Source organism: Peromyscus californicus, unplaced genomic scaffold, assembly GCF_007827085.1.
Source record: "Peromyscus californicus insignis strain IS unplaced genomic scaffold, ASM782708v3 Scaffold_17__1_contigs__length_78620276, whole genome shotgun sequence".
Classification (NCBI taxonomy): domain Eukaryota; kingdom Metazoa; phylum Chordata; class Mammalia; order Rodentia; family Cricetidae; genus Peromyscus; species Peromyscus californicus.
This window is the reverse complement of record NW_026294469.1, coordinates 68901212-68913824: the sequence shown is the minus strand read 5'-3', so window position 1 is coordinate 68913824 and position 12613 is coordinate 68901212. Positions and strand designations below refer to the sequence as shown.

The 12613-nt window shown below is 47.2% G+C and overlaps 1 protein-coding gene across 2 annotated transcripts in view; it reads left to right on the top strand.

Moving 5' to 3' along the window:
• The window catches only part of Ctdp1 (CTD phosphatase subunit 1), a 63617-nt gene that overhangs the window by 50104 nt on the left and 900 nt on the right, over nucleotides 1–12613 (top strand). The gene's annotated exons all lie outside the window — the stretch shown is intronic.

Below are 12613 nucleotides of genomic sequence, written 5' to 3'. Positions count from 1 at the left end.
ACTCTTCTGACCATTCATGGTCGGTTCTGGTTCTGATTACATGTGGTTCTGCTCTCTACTGAGCGGTCTGACTGCCACGCCTCAGGTCATTCCTGCGATGGTAAAGGGTGGCAGCTGTGGGGGGGGCACTGGCCTGAGGTGCGCCCTTGGCCTTGCTCCAGGACCCGATCATGGAGCCTGTGCAGCGTCTGCCTGTGCCAGTGGCTCGTGCCAGTGGGTGTGCAGTTGGCTCTGGTGGCACGTTAGAGACCCGTCCTGGGGAAGCTACCTTGCCCTCCCTTCTCCTGTACGGAAGTACAAACACGGATGAGGTGCTGCCATGGGGACTCTTCCTAAATATCAGAGGTCACCGTGACGCTGAGTTCCCAGCTCGGTAGTGGGTGTCCTGTCACTAGTGGGTGGTTAGGTGGTAGAGCAGGACTCCTGCAGCTCCGTCTGCTGCTGTCAGGATGGCTGGCAGTGGCAGGCAGCATGCCCATCGTTCCCCCTTCTCTTCGGGACTGGGCAGTGCTTTTTCATTTGACAGACTTCCTGTCTCTACTGTGTGCTCTTGTGGCTTGTCTGTTGTTGTCTTGATGTCCCATTGCACAGTTGCTAACCAGCCTTTGTGCAGTTACAGAGCCGGGGTTCCTGGCCTCAGGGTCTTCAGTAACACATGTTTCTATCAGATGCTTTAGGCCTTGACTGTCTAACATCCATCTTAGCAAAGATTCACCTATTGTAGTAAAACAAATAAGGGACCTAATAGTTCTGTCACAGTTCATTAAATAACATTCTCCACTAGTTTGAAATTAGTCTCTGGATATATGGTGGGCTTTCTGTTTTTATCTGTTGATCCCTGTGTACTGTTATTAAATAGTGATATAGGGCATTATATCCCCAACAAGCTGACTTGCCTTTAAAATTTTGTTTTACCAAATTGATGGGAATTTATTTAAAATCCCAAAAGCACAAAAAGGCATAGAATAAAAAATAACTAATTCAAGTGTTCGCCCCCCCAGCCCTGCCCTGCCCTGCCCTCCCCTGCCTAGCCCAGCCCTGCCCTCCCCTCCCCTCCCTTGCCCTGCCCTGCCCTTTCCGCCTAGCCCTGCCCTGCCCACCCTTCTGCAGTCTTTGTTGCATTGTTCCTGTTAAAGAGAAAGCCCCTGCTTTCCACGCTTTAACTCTTTCCTTGCCTCTGTCCTGCCTGTGTGATCCTTTCAGGTTTAGATTATAGAATGATGCAGCATTTTTTGTGACTTCAATCATTTCATTAAGTCTAGAAGGCCACATGGTTGTATTTTCTTTCATAATCATCTTTGGTCTTTTCTTGATTTGATAATTATCTCATCTTTTATTTGCTTAGTGTTTGTACCTGGCTGCCTGTGCAGAGGGTAGCTGAGTACAAAGTTACATAACATCTTGGTCCTCTCATATTTCACAATGGTGGGCAAGATGCAGAGCTCAGGAGTAGTGTGTAAGGGCCCTTTTAGAACAAACAACAAAAATCACATGGCTCAGTGTCGGTGTCTACATACAGCCTTATGGCATTCCTGTGGCCTCAGTGTCATGGCAATCTTATTTCATCCATGTAGCCTTAATGGCCTAGCGCTATGGCTATAAAATAACATCCATTGGAAATGTTCGTTATCATCTTAGGGGGGACAAAGGAACTTAAAGTACATAAGACAAAGCCCCACTGCACTTGGCACTCAGCCTTTGGATGTGAGTCCGCTGAGCCCCATGAATACAGCTGCTTCCTGGCAAAGAAAACCCTGCTGTCCTGGGTCCCTGTCCAGGGATTCCATCACAGTTGAGTCCTTTGACTTCCCTGCCCTATCCCTCCCTTCTCTCTAGGCTTTGGAGTCTTGTCTTACCCTTGCTGTTGTTCCTTGTGTGGTCAGCGCTCACAGCTCAGAGTGAGCTGTGGACTGTACCACGTCACAACTGTGCTCTTTCTCTTAAAACCTTGGACAGCTCATCGGAGAAAAAACACTGAGCTCAGCAGTCTGGCAGAGCCTTGGTTTACAGAGAAATGCAAACCAGATCCATCATCTAAGGGTCTCCTTTAGAACTCAGTTTCTGGTGCCCTCTTCCACCCACGGTGTGATATGGGAGAGTTGATCAGCCTCCTGGCATCCAGCCCAGAAACCTGAATGAGGATAGCAGCAGCATGGGTCTCTTCTCATCTAGCCGGGCCCTTTGACTATTCTTTAGTGAAATGCAACAGTTAGAAAGAATGTGTGTTTTCTGAGGTCCTATACATCAGCAGCAAATGGAGATGGTGTCGCTTCTAGTGAGATGGCCCTTATCCCATAGTTAGAGTGGCTCAGGACAGATGGGCTCACAGCTGAACAGGACTCGGGTTTTCATTATGCCGTTAGGAAGGGGTACTTTCCAGGTGCATTGAAGTGCTGCAGAATCATGTGAAATTAAAACGATCTGTAACTTCTCTATAGGGTCATGACAAACCTGTCTTTCCACATGAGTTACATGTTTTGGTGGATGTGTCTTCAGCTCTGGGAAGACACTAGGGTCTACAGGGAAGCTTGGAACTGGTCTTGGGGAGGGAATCATGGAGTGGGGCTCTTAGGATTAGATGCCATGCCCCCTCGAGAGCCTGGATGAAAGAAGGGCTTCATGGTGCTGACTTGCTCTCTGTTGCAGTGTCAGTCAAAAAGAAAGACCGTGGAAGTGCTTCCATGGCTTGCCGGGTGTCACGCTTACCGCCTGTCCTCCCTGCACTTGCCACCTCTGGGTAAAGAGATCGCATCCTGGCCGTGTCTTTGGTCTGTATTATGTGCACAAGTAAACTTCAGGAAGATGCTAAACTCTCAGCGGAGGGTGGGGCCGGCTCTGCTGAGGCTGCAGGAGGCCCTGGAGAGGTCCAGTGGGGTGGGCAAGGTGGTTCTGGTCCCTGCTTTGCTCCTTGCTCATCCCCGTATATCTGTTCTGCACCCCCTTTTTAGCATTACTCAGTGAGAAAGCAAGCTGGCCTCCAGCACAGAAGCTGTGCCATGGTCAGGATGAGTCCTCTAAGCAAATCCACCTGACTTAGCCAGAAGAGTTTGGGTGTAGCTGACCTGGGTGCAGAATGGTGGAGCATTCAAGATGATGTAGCCTGGTATATGCCCACACAGGTTTCTAGGTACCAGGCCTGTCTGTGCTCTAGCTCCTCAGGTAAGAAGTCATGTCTGTAGTTGTTGTTTAGTTTTGACTAATTGTTTTGGAACTTAAGAACAGAAGAACAAAGAGCCCGCAGGCTGAAGGAGGAGAGCCTTGTTAGCAAACACACACACAGTTCTCACCCCAAAGACCCACGTCATCCACAGCAGTTCTTGAAGGTTCCATGGCCTTTCATATCATCATGTATGAGGTGTCTCTGATAGCTGTCAGAGCCGACAGAGCCAGCATGCCTCTGTTGGAGACTGGATAGGAAGGTGACATTCTGGGTGGGCCCAGCTTCATCAACTTTGTGCTCTTAGACTTGGAGGTCTCACATCTCTGCCAAGTTTCTTAGTAATTCTATTCCTATGTGTGATGAAGCATTGCAGCTGAGGTGCAGACTTGGTTTGTCACGTGGTGCTCTGCTTGGCAGCACATTTTGTCAGGTTCACACGGCCAAGCTGTTCAGAATCTTAGCACCACTTGAACTTGAAAATGACTAACAGAAGGAAGGAGGCTGTATTTTGTACTTCCCCACCAAGAAGTGATTCATTTTCCTCTCACAGCAGCACACAGCATTCTGTACACACTCCTTAGATGAGAGATCCAGCCAGGCTTGGAAAGTGTCTGCCACCCAGGTAGAGTGCACAGGTGTGGCATGACCTCTTAGGCTTAGTCCTTCCCTTCCAGCAAGAGCTTTGCAGGGAGGGGAGTATGGATCACAGCCAACAGCCGTCAGCTTTGAAATACAGCATGACCTTAGTCTGTTCCTAGAGTGAGTGGAAAAGTGGAAGCAGCAGTATTTAAATGGCAAAGCCCACAGCAGTTTTGCTGCTACTGTAGCTCTTGGGTGACAGACAGCCTGATGAGGTGTATCTGTCCTTCCCTGACTGCGATGGCACTAGAACCTGTTCTGTATTGATCTCAATGTTGCTTCTACCCCATTGCTACTCCACCCATACTGGCTTGGAGGACCCTCTAAGACGCCAGCCTGAGGATATGCTGGATGGACACAAAGCCCCAGGGCAGGCTCTGCTGCGTATTTAGCACTGGCCTAGGTATGGGGACCTAGAGGGAACAAGGAAAATAGCACTGCTTTATGAAGGAATAGTGTCCTGATACAGCTTCCCTATCCTGGCCCCAGTTCTTTCTGTTCTGTTGGATCTTCTCATGCAGAGTGTGTGGTTACAGGGATGGCCAGGGCAGCTCTGCCCAAGCCTGCCCCTTCCCCTTCTTTCCTGGAGACTTACATTAGTCACAGCTCTCACATCTAGGGACCTCACTAAGTAGAGCTACAGAGATGCTCACACAGAAATTAGGTTTGGCATAATAATTAACTTTAAGAGAGAGAAAGAAAAAATATATTCTAGGGGGAAAAATGGCTAAAAACTTCTGAAATTTGATGACATTGATATTTATGACCCAAAAGTTCAACCCACTCCATGTAAGATAAGAAATCACACCAGACACAGTACAGTAAAACTGTGAACGTGAAAGATGAGAAGAAAACTTAAAAAGACAGCAAGAGAAGCCTGACGTGCTTCCCAAAGCTCTCCAGTGAAGTGAACCTGCTTTCAGGTGGGAAACAGGACAGAGAGGAGGTCATCCAGGTGCTCCCAGAGCACTCACCTGCCGAGACTCCTGTACCAGCAAAACTGCCTCACAGGTGAAGTAGACTCCTTCCAAGGAGCCCTGGCGCTCTCAACAGAATGCGTACTACTGGAACAGCATTGTGAACCCCACAAGCAGTAGGGCGTGTTCAGTCACCATGGAATGAGTGCTCTGTGTATCTCCTCCTTCTGATTGACTTACACCGTGATGCCCAGAGTGGACTGCTGGGCCTGTGACATACTGAAGCAGCGTCGTAGAGGAGGAAGGCAGGAAGAGGCAGTTAGGAGCTCACAGCTGTAGCCTCAGATCTGATGCCGACTTACCCGTGCCAGCCCTTGAAGTAGCGGCTGTGGTCCAGAAGGAAGCTCAGGGTCTGTGGGCAGCTGGTAGTCTATGGAAAAGTCTAGCCTGAATCAGTCTGAGGCTAGCAGGGAGAAGAGCAAGAACAGCTCAGAAATGCTCCTAGCTGAAACTTAGATCACCTGGGTCTGTGTGTGAGCTTGCAGTTTTCAAAAGCTGTCAGGATAAGTGTTGTGAAGACCACATGAGCTGTGTGACCACATTGTATGTCCCAGCTGCATTTTCTGTACTACTGCCTGTTCAGATCTGGACACTAGAATGGACCTCCCAAAGTGTGTGTGTGTGTGTGTGTGTGTGTGTGTGTGTGTGTGTGTGTGTGTGTGTGTGTGTAAGCAGAGGCACAACATTTGTTCTCTATGTAGTTTTATCTGTGTGCAAAGTCACTAGAATGGACCTCCCAAAGTGTGTGTGTGTGTGTGTGTGTGTGTGTGTGTGTGTGTGTGTGTGTAAGCAGAGGCACAACATTTGTTCTCTATGTAGTTTTATCTGTGTGCAAAGTCGCACACTTTAGTATGTGCAAAGCCACACAAACACAAATCTTTTGAGAAGTATTTCTCCATGCTTGTGCACCTTACCCGTCCATGTCCAGTGAAGACAGTGGAATAAAGAAAGCAGGGTTGCCCCATAGAATGCTGGCTTTTCCCTTCCTTTCTGCCGAACAAACCACACAGTTGTAATCAATTGAGCTGATGGCTCCTACTAGATCGGGTGCTGCTGTAAAACAGCACTGTGTTTATTAAAATAGTTCTGCATCTTTGAATAATAAACCCTGGGCAGTGTTCCACGCATGCTGTGACAACAGTGAGTTCAGAAAGCTGAAATATTGGGGAGGAAATTTACATCTATTATTCATATTTATATTCTTCTACCACATTGAATTAGAAATGCTTTTTTAAGCTTTCAGATTTTCCAAAATTAAATCTGCTAATATTTCTCTATGGAGTTGTGCAGCTGGTTGTAAGAACAAAATATAAATACTGCATGTTACACTAAGAGGCAGTGAAACGTATCAGTTGTGGTACTCATCACTATGGCCTACAGCTATCTGTTTCTAATTTTCAAGGTAATTTTTAATTACCTAGATTTATTCATGGTGTATTTTAAACTGTATTGCTGTTAGACATTGTTTTAGCCAAGAGTGGACCCTGTGCATCGTTTTCTGTAAAGCTCTGCCAGGGTCTCTTACAGGCTGAGGCCATAAAGGGCTGGACTAGTCTGGTTGTCTGCAGTAGGACTTGTCTCTTCTCATGTGAACCTGCTAGCCACCTGTCCCCTCCTGCCATAGACCTGCTCTCTTGTCTTTCTCTTTTCCTGTGGTCTTCCTGCCCCATCAGTCTGCTCTCCCGTGGTCTTACCGTCTCTGCAGAGGATATGTGCTCAGCTTCATGTTCCCTTGGAGTTGGCACACGTTCACGTCCATGACACATGCCTGTGCGTTTCAGTAAGAGTCACTTATTCCGAAGGTGATGAGCACATGCAGTCCCTCTGCTCTGTCACACCGTGGGTCAGACACTGCCCTGTTTTAAGGACCTGTGAGGCTCAGCTCCTTGAGATTCAAACAGATAAAACAGCACCCACCAATGGGTTTCCTGTGACCATTGAAGGAAACAGCGCCCAACTAGAGATGCAGTGGTAACTGCTCTCTGTAGTTTGGTGGGGCCAGCAGGATGGGTAGCCTAGCTTAGGCAGCCCCTATGTGCAGCTCAGAGGCTGTGTGGGAAGATTCTGTCAGTCTAAGTATCCTGGAAATATGAAACCTGTTGTAAAATTCAGCTCTGATGGTGTTTATTCTCTCTCTCTCTCTCTCTCTCTCTAAAATATAGTTCGTCATTTGGCTTTCTATCCCAAATGGTATTCTACCTTTATTTTTCCTTTTACTTACGTTATACACATAACTTTAAGTGCTGGTTTAAATTTTTAAAAAATTAAAATGCCAGGGGTTGGGGATTTAGCTCAGTGGTAGAGCGCTTGCCTAGCAAGCACAAGGCCCTGGGTTCAGTCCTCAGCTCCGAGGGGTGGGGGGGGGTGGGGGATTAAAATGCCAAATTGACCTTCAAAGGATTGCTTGAAGACCAGAAAAAGATGGTATTGATACTTTGCATATTGTTTTCAAACAGTCAAAGCTAGGTGTGGCAATACATGTCCATAATTCCAGGAAGACAAAGACAAGAGGATTAGGAGCCCAAAAACAGCCTTGGCTACTTGAGACCCTCTCTCAAGATCCCTCCCCACAAAAAAAGTTAAGTTTGTAGTAAAAATGTGCTTGAGGGAATTCATTCTCCGTAGCGAAGCCAACCATTGTGTGGCTGAGTTCTGCATCCCACCCCAGAGGAAGTGAGAATTTCCAGAATCTCAACCAAGTTTCCCTGCTTTCTGGAGGGTGTCTGGGGAGTAGCAGCCTGGCAATAGAGAAAATGGGAGGCCTAATAGTGCTGACATTTGAACTCATGTGGGAGTCAGTTCCCATCCCAGCACACTTTGTGACTGAAATTTACAGCCCCAGGAGTCATGAAATGTGTATTGCCATTTGAGAATGGAAGTCACCAGGTGACATCAGCATGTGACAGCAGCCAGTTGTACCAGACAGAAGATCTTCCTCCTCCTTCAGTATTGACCACCTGCAGCTGTTTCCTCTCCCCAGCCAGCAGGTACCCAGGACAGGCACATGTGGCTGTGCCATCCCTCCTCTCTGTGTCTTCAGACCCTGGGCTGCAGCTGGAAATAAAGTCAGGTGCCTCTCATATTTGTAACCTTCAGATCATTTTGTCACTGTCTTTGTTGGGGTTTTGTAGGATTCTTACTTGGTTGGTAGGGTTTGGGTTTTGTTGGGTGTTGTGACAGAGGCTTATTATGTAGTCCCAGTTGGGCCTGGAATTCACAGACATCTACCTGTCTCTGTTTTCCAAGTGCTGGACCCATGCCTAGCTTCCTTGATGTTTTTATCTTTAGTTTTTGCTAGTAAAATGTTCAATCTTTTCCTGTAATGATGGTTTCTGGTTAAGCAGAATGGATGTTTGGTTATTGGTAGGAAGTGGTGTCTCCAGAACAGGCTATGGCAGCTTATGAGCAAGTGCATTGAGTGTCAGCACTTGGAAAGGCTTCTGGAGTCATTTTTCAGTCTTAGATGCAAAACTCCTGATAGTTAGAACATCAGCTTCTTACTGTAGACTCCTTCCAAGTCACCCGTGGTTTTCTGAATGCACCTGCTAGCAAGACACTACTGGGTCTGTCAGGCTAAGAGTTGCCACATTGGGGTCCATTCTTGTTCTTCTGGGTGCTCTGCAGGCCACCACTAGAATGCTTGTCTACCATGAGGCATGTTCACTGCTTGGCTTTAGAAGGATGCTGTAAGGACCAGTTCTTGTGCCTTTTGCTATCTTTCTCTGACTTTTTTCCACCTGCTCTTTCCGGGTCCTACTTCTCCCCTCAGTTCCTCAGGAACCTCTCGCACCCAGCTGCAAACCTGTGCCCACTCTGGGCATCGTTGTTAGTCCAGAGCAGGCAGTTGTGCCGCTCAGCTGTCAGTTTTACACCAATGATGTAATCAAATGGAAGGATCTTCAACAGTGGACACACATGTTTCCATGTGCTCCAGAATGCAGCCAGCTTTCCCAGAGCAGAGCTACATGGGTTCCATGTCTGCCCAGAATGTCCTCCTGCCCAACCACTGGGCACTCATTTGTGCTACACCATAACAAATGAGCCCACTTGGAGCCCAGTCCTCAAGGTGGGGAAGCTGGCTGTCCTGTGGTATTCATCCATTGGCCACTCAGCCACAGTTTGGGGCTGCCCCTGTGCTTGGGCTCACTCTGCTTGAAGATGCTGTTGGAGAAAGAAGCATAAGTGGGAGGGGTTTTTGAGGATGGGCGAGACTTATTTAAAGCCCTTTGAGCATGGCTAGCAAGCACTAGTTAAAAATGCATCTCAGTATCTGGTGCAAGTTGCCCCAACTTCTGCTACCTCTGAACCTCAGTACCCTAGTATCTGTCTACCTCCTTCTCTGTTGGCACAAGTTTGAGTGACCCCCTCCTTGGCTTGTTTTCGTGTTCAAGAGCATGCACACATGCATAGGAGATGCATCAGCTTGTGCATACATATCTGGAGGGCAGCACTGGGTGTCTTCCTCTGCCACTGCATCTTATTTTTAGATAAAGTCTCTCACCTAATATGGAGCTTGCTGTTTCAGCTAGGCTAGCCAGCAAGCATGTCCCCAGGATCCACTCTTGTACACCCCCATCCCACCCCTAGCTAGGATTACAGATGTGCACATCATGTCCAGCTTTTACATGAGTGCCAGGGATCCAAACTTAGATCTTCCTTCCTGGACTTTACCCACTGAGCCATCTCCTCTCCCCCTTCAGCCTCCTTGGCTTTCTGGCAGTCATGTTCATCCTGGACCAACATTCTCATCTGTGGATGCTTTTGTTCCTGACATGTGATGTCCTGCAGGTGGGACAAAGCAGATAGATGTGTGTTTCAGTGTTGGCGAACTGTTGAACCTATTTCCTAAAGAGCCTGAGTTCATGCGGCTTCCAGAACTCAAGGCACTGAGTTCCTGCACCCAGCTGTGGGAGGGCAGTCCAGCTGGGGAGTGAGGTGTTCGGTACCCTCGGTACCCTGACGCACATTTCTCAGCACTCTGTGTTTTCTGTCTGCTTGAGTTTTGGTGGTTTTGTTCACTGGAGGAGGATTTCTCTTGTAGGTTATTTGTTGTCCTGCCGCTTTTAGAGCTTTCATACATCACATCACATACATGGCCAAGTGTGCGCCATCTGTCTTGCAAATCCAGTGTTTGCAACTTGGTGATCTGTTTGGCTAAACAAATACTCGCTTTCCTGCAGCCAAGTACACTTTTGGGGAGGTTTCTTCTTTTGCTTCAAAATTCAAAAGGTTTCTTTAAATAATGGGTCTTTATATTCCCTCAGGCAGTTCTTAAATTTTCTTTCCCACAAATGGTACTATAGCAGTGAGCTGTGCAACTGCAAAAGAAAGAAATCTCAACCCATACCTTACACCCAACACAGAAATTAACTCAGAATAGATCCAGACCTAAATAGAACTAAAGCTTTCAGGAGAAGGTCTTTGTAACCATGTGGTACACTGTGAGTTTCTAGCAGCAGTATAGAACGGACTGGCTGCAAATCAAAAGGTAACTGTTGTTTGAAAAGAAACTTAGGAAAATAAGAAGACAGCTACAGATGGAGTGATGCATGGGTGCACACCTAAAGAGACGCCCCCAGACCTGAGCAGTGAGAGACTCTACACACCCTAATAATAGCAGAAATGAAAGATGTGGCCATAGTCACTGGGAGTTCAGTAGAGCCACAGTGAGGCTTGTTATACACTGGTTCGAATGGTCAAGACCAGAAACAAAGCTGTGGCGTTCCCGTAAGGGTGAAAAGGGTCTGTTTGTCAGCAGAACATGCTTAGGCCACAGTAGAGAGTGGTTTGGTGGGTTTTTATAGGGAGCTTCAGGCGGCTTTCTTTTCCCTGCCTATGAAAAGTTTGAGGTATAGCCTGGCAGCCATCGATGCCTGTGTCTGTGCATTGAAACCACCTGAGAGCATGCTGTGTGAGCCTGAAGGCTTGAGGCTGGGAGTGGTGCACTGTGTTCTGGAGCTGTGCCCCATGTACAGAACACGGGCGTCTTCAGCATGGGTTTCCTTGTTTCCAAAGGCCCTGTCCCATCCCTGCCAGTGTCCTGCCCACATGACCAACTTCTCTACTCCTCACTCAGCATCTATTCCATGTACATGGGCTTTCAGTAGCATGGGGCCAGACTACTCAATGTTTGTCACGATTTCTACCCAGACTCCTGTCTGGTCCGGACCCCTTTACACTATCTTCCTGGAGACATCTACTTTTACCTCTTCTGTAGTTCCTCTGCATTTTAATTGTCTTTTCAAGCACTTATTTCTGCAAAATAATGTGTTTCTATATGGGGAGCTCTGCAAAATATAAGTTTTTCTGGAGAAAAAGGACCCAGGCCAAGGGTCTGGATTCTGCCTTTTATATCGGTTTTAAGATCAACCCTTCACTTTTGTATATTTAAAAAAAAAAATCTGTTTTCATAGAGTTCTGGTTGACATTTCAAAAATGATATATGGATTTTGAATTTAGGCTGATAACATACATAGCTTTTGATGGAAAAATCTCACAGCGCAGGGGCCCCAGCATGTAGGGCTGAGGACCTTGGAGGATCCAAGGCTCTCATGGAGGTTTCCAGTGCACTGGACTGTTGTGGTTGTTAGTGTTGTATTCGCTGTAACACTCATGCTATGAGCCACCTGGAATGGGCACTCCTTCACTTGGATACAGTCAAGGAGTATCTTGTCTAATGCTTCTATCCCATCACCTTGTACCTGCCTCACATGAAAACCATGAAGCTTTCCTAATGTTACATCAGTAATTTGAAGTCATTATGCTGCAGTCTAGTGTGTGTTAGTTCCCACTGTGCATTCTGTAGAGTCTGTGCGTGTGTGCGTGCATGAGTGCATGCATGCATGTGTGTTAGCCAAAGAAACTTCTGTTCTGTGGCCATGATTACAATGTGTTTCTCTTTTAGTTGTCCCAGGATTGGAGCTGTTAGATCAGTTAGGGTTCAAGGTCATATAGAGAGAAACTTGAGAGATCAGGGTCATTAGAGCCTGTGGGCTAAGGAAAGGAGCAGGCTGACCAGTGGTCTGCAGATTCCTGGGCAACAGGATTTGGTGATTAGAAGCATGCAGTAGTGTTTGCTGTTTGTACAAAGTGCTGGTGATTGCTTTAGTTTATGTAGGAGAGTGACTGCCTAAGGAAATGGATTTTCAGACAAGTCCCGAGTGCTGCACAGAGTTACCTAAAGAGACTGCGTTTTTTTTTTTTTTTGTTTTCTTTTTTCAGAACTTAGCCTTGAGTGGTTGTTGTAAAAGAATCCCCTTCTGAGTTGTCATTCAGTTGTTCCTCTGTGGATCTTGTCTTTTCTTTATGCCAGTGTCTGGAACTTTGAATAGCAAAAGAAAGGAGTATATGCATGTCATAAGCTCTCCACCACCCCACCACACACACACACACACACACACACACACACACACACACACACACACACACACACACAAACTGACAGCTAAGGTGGTTCACGAGTGACTGAGTCTTTGTAGAATGTGTCGTGGCACCCATAGTAGCACCTCTTGTCACTGTGTGGTGTTCATTCCTGTTGTCCACACTCAGAAGTGACATGCTCTTTCCACTTAGAATCTGGGAGCCAGCCCTGCATGCCTTATTGGGTTAGAACCAGCTCTGGTGAGGTTGAGAGTTCATGGGTGTGTTTGAGTACCTGTATGTCACCCACCTCTTACGCTTCTGTTAAAGATCCGTCACCTACACCTACAGAGTTCGTCCTTGGCATGAACCTCAGGATTGGGATGTTCTCCACCAGTCCACACAGCCCTCTGCCACTCCCTTCCTCTCCAAAGGCAACCAAGTGTGCAGTGTGCCCGAATAGCACGTCTTCCTGAGA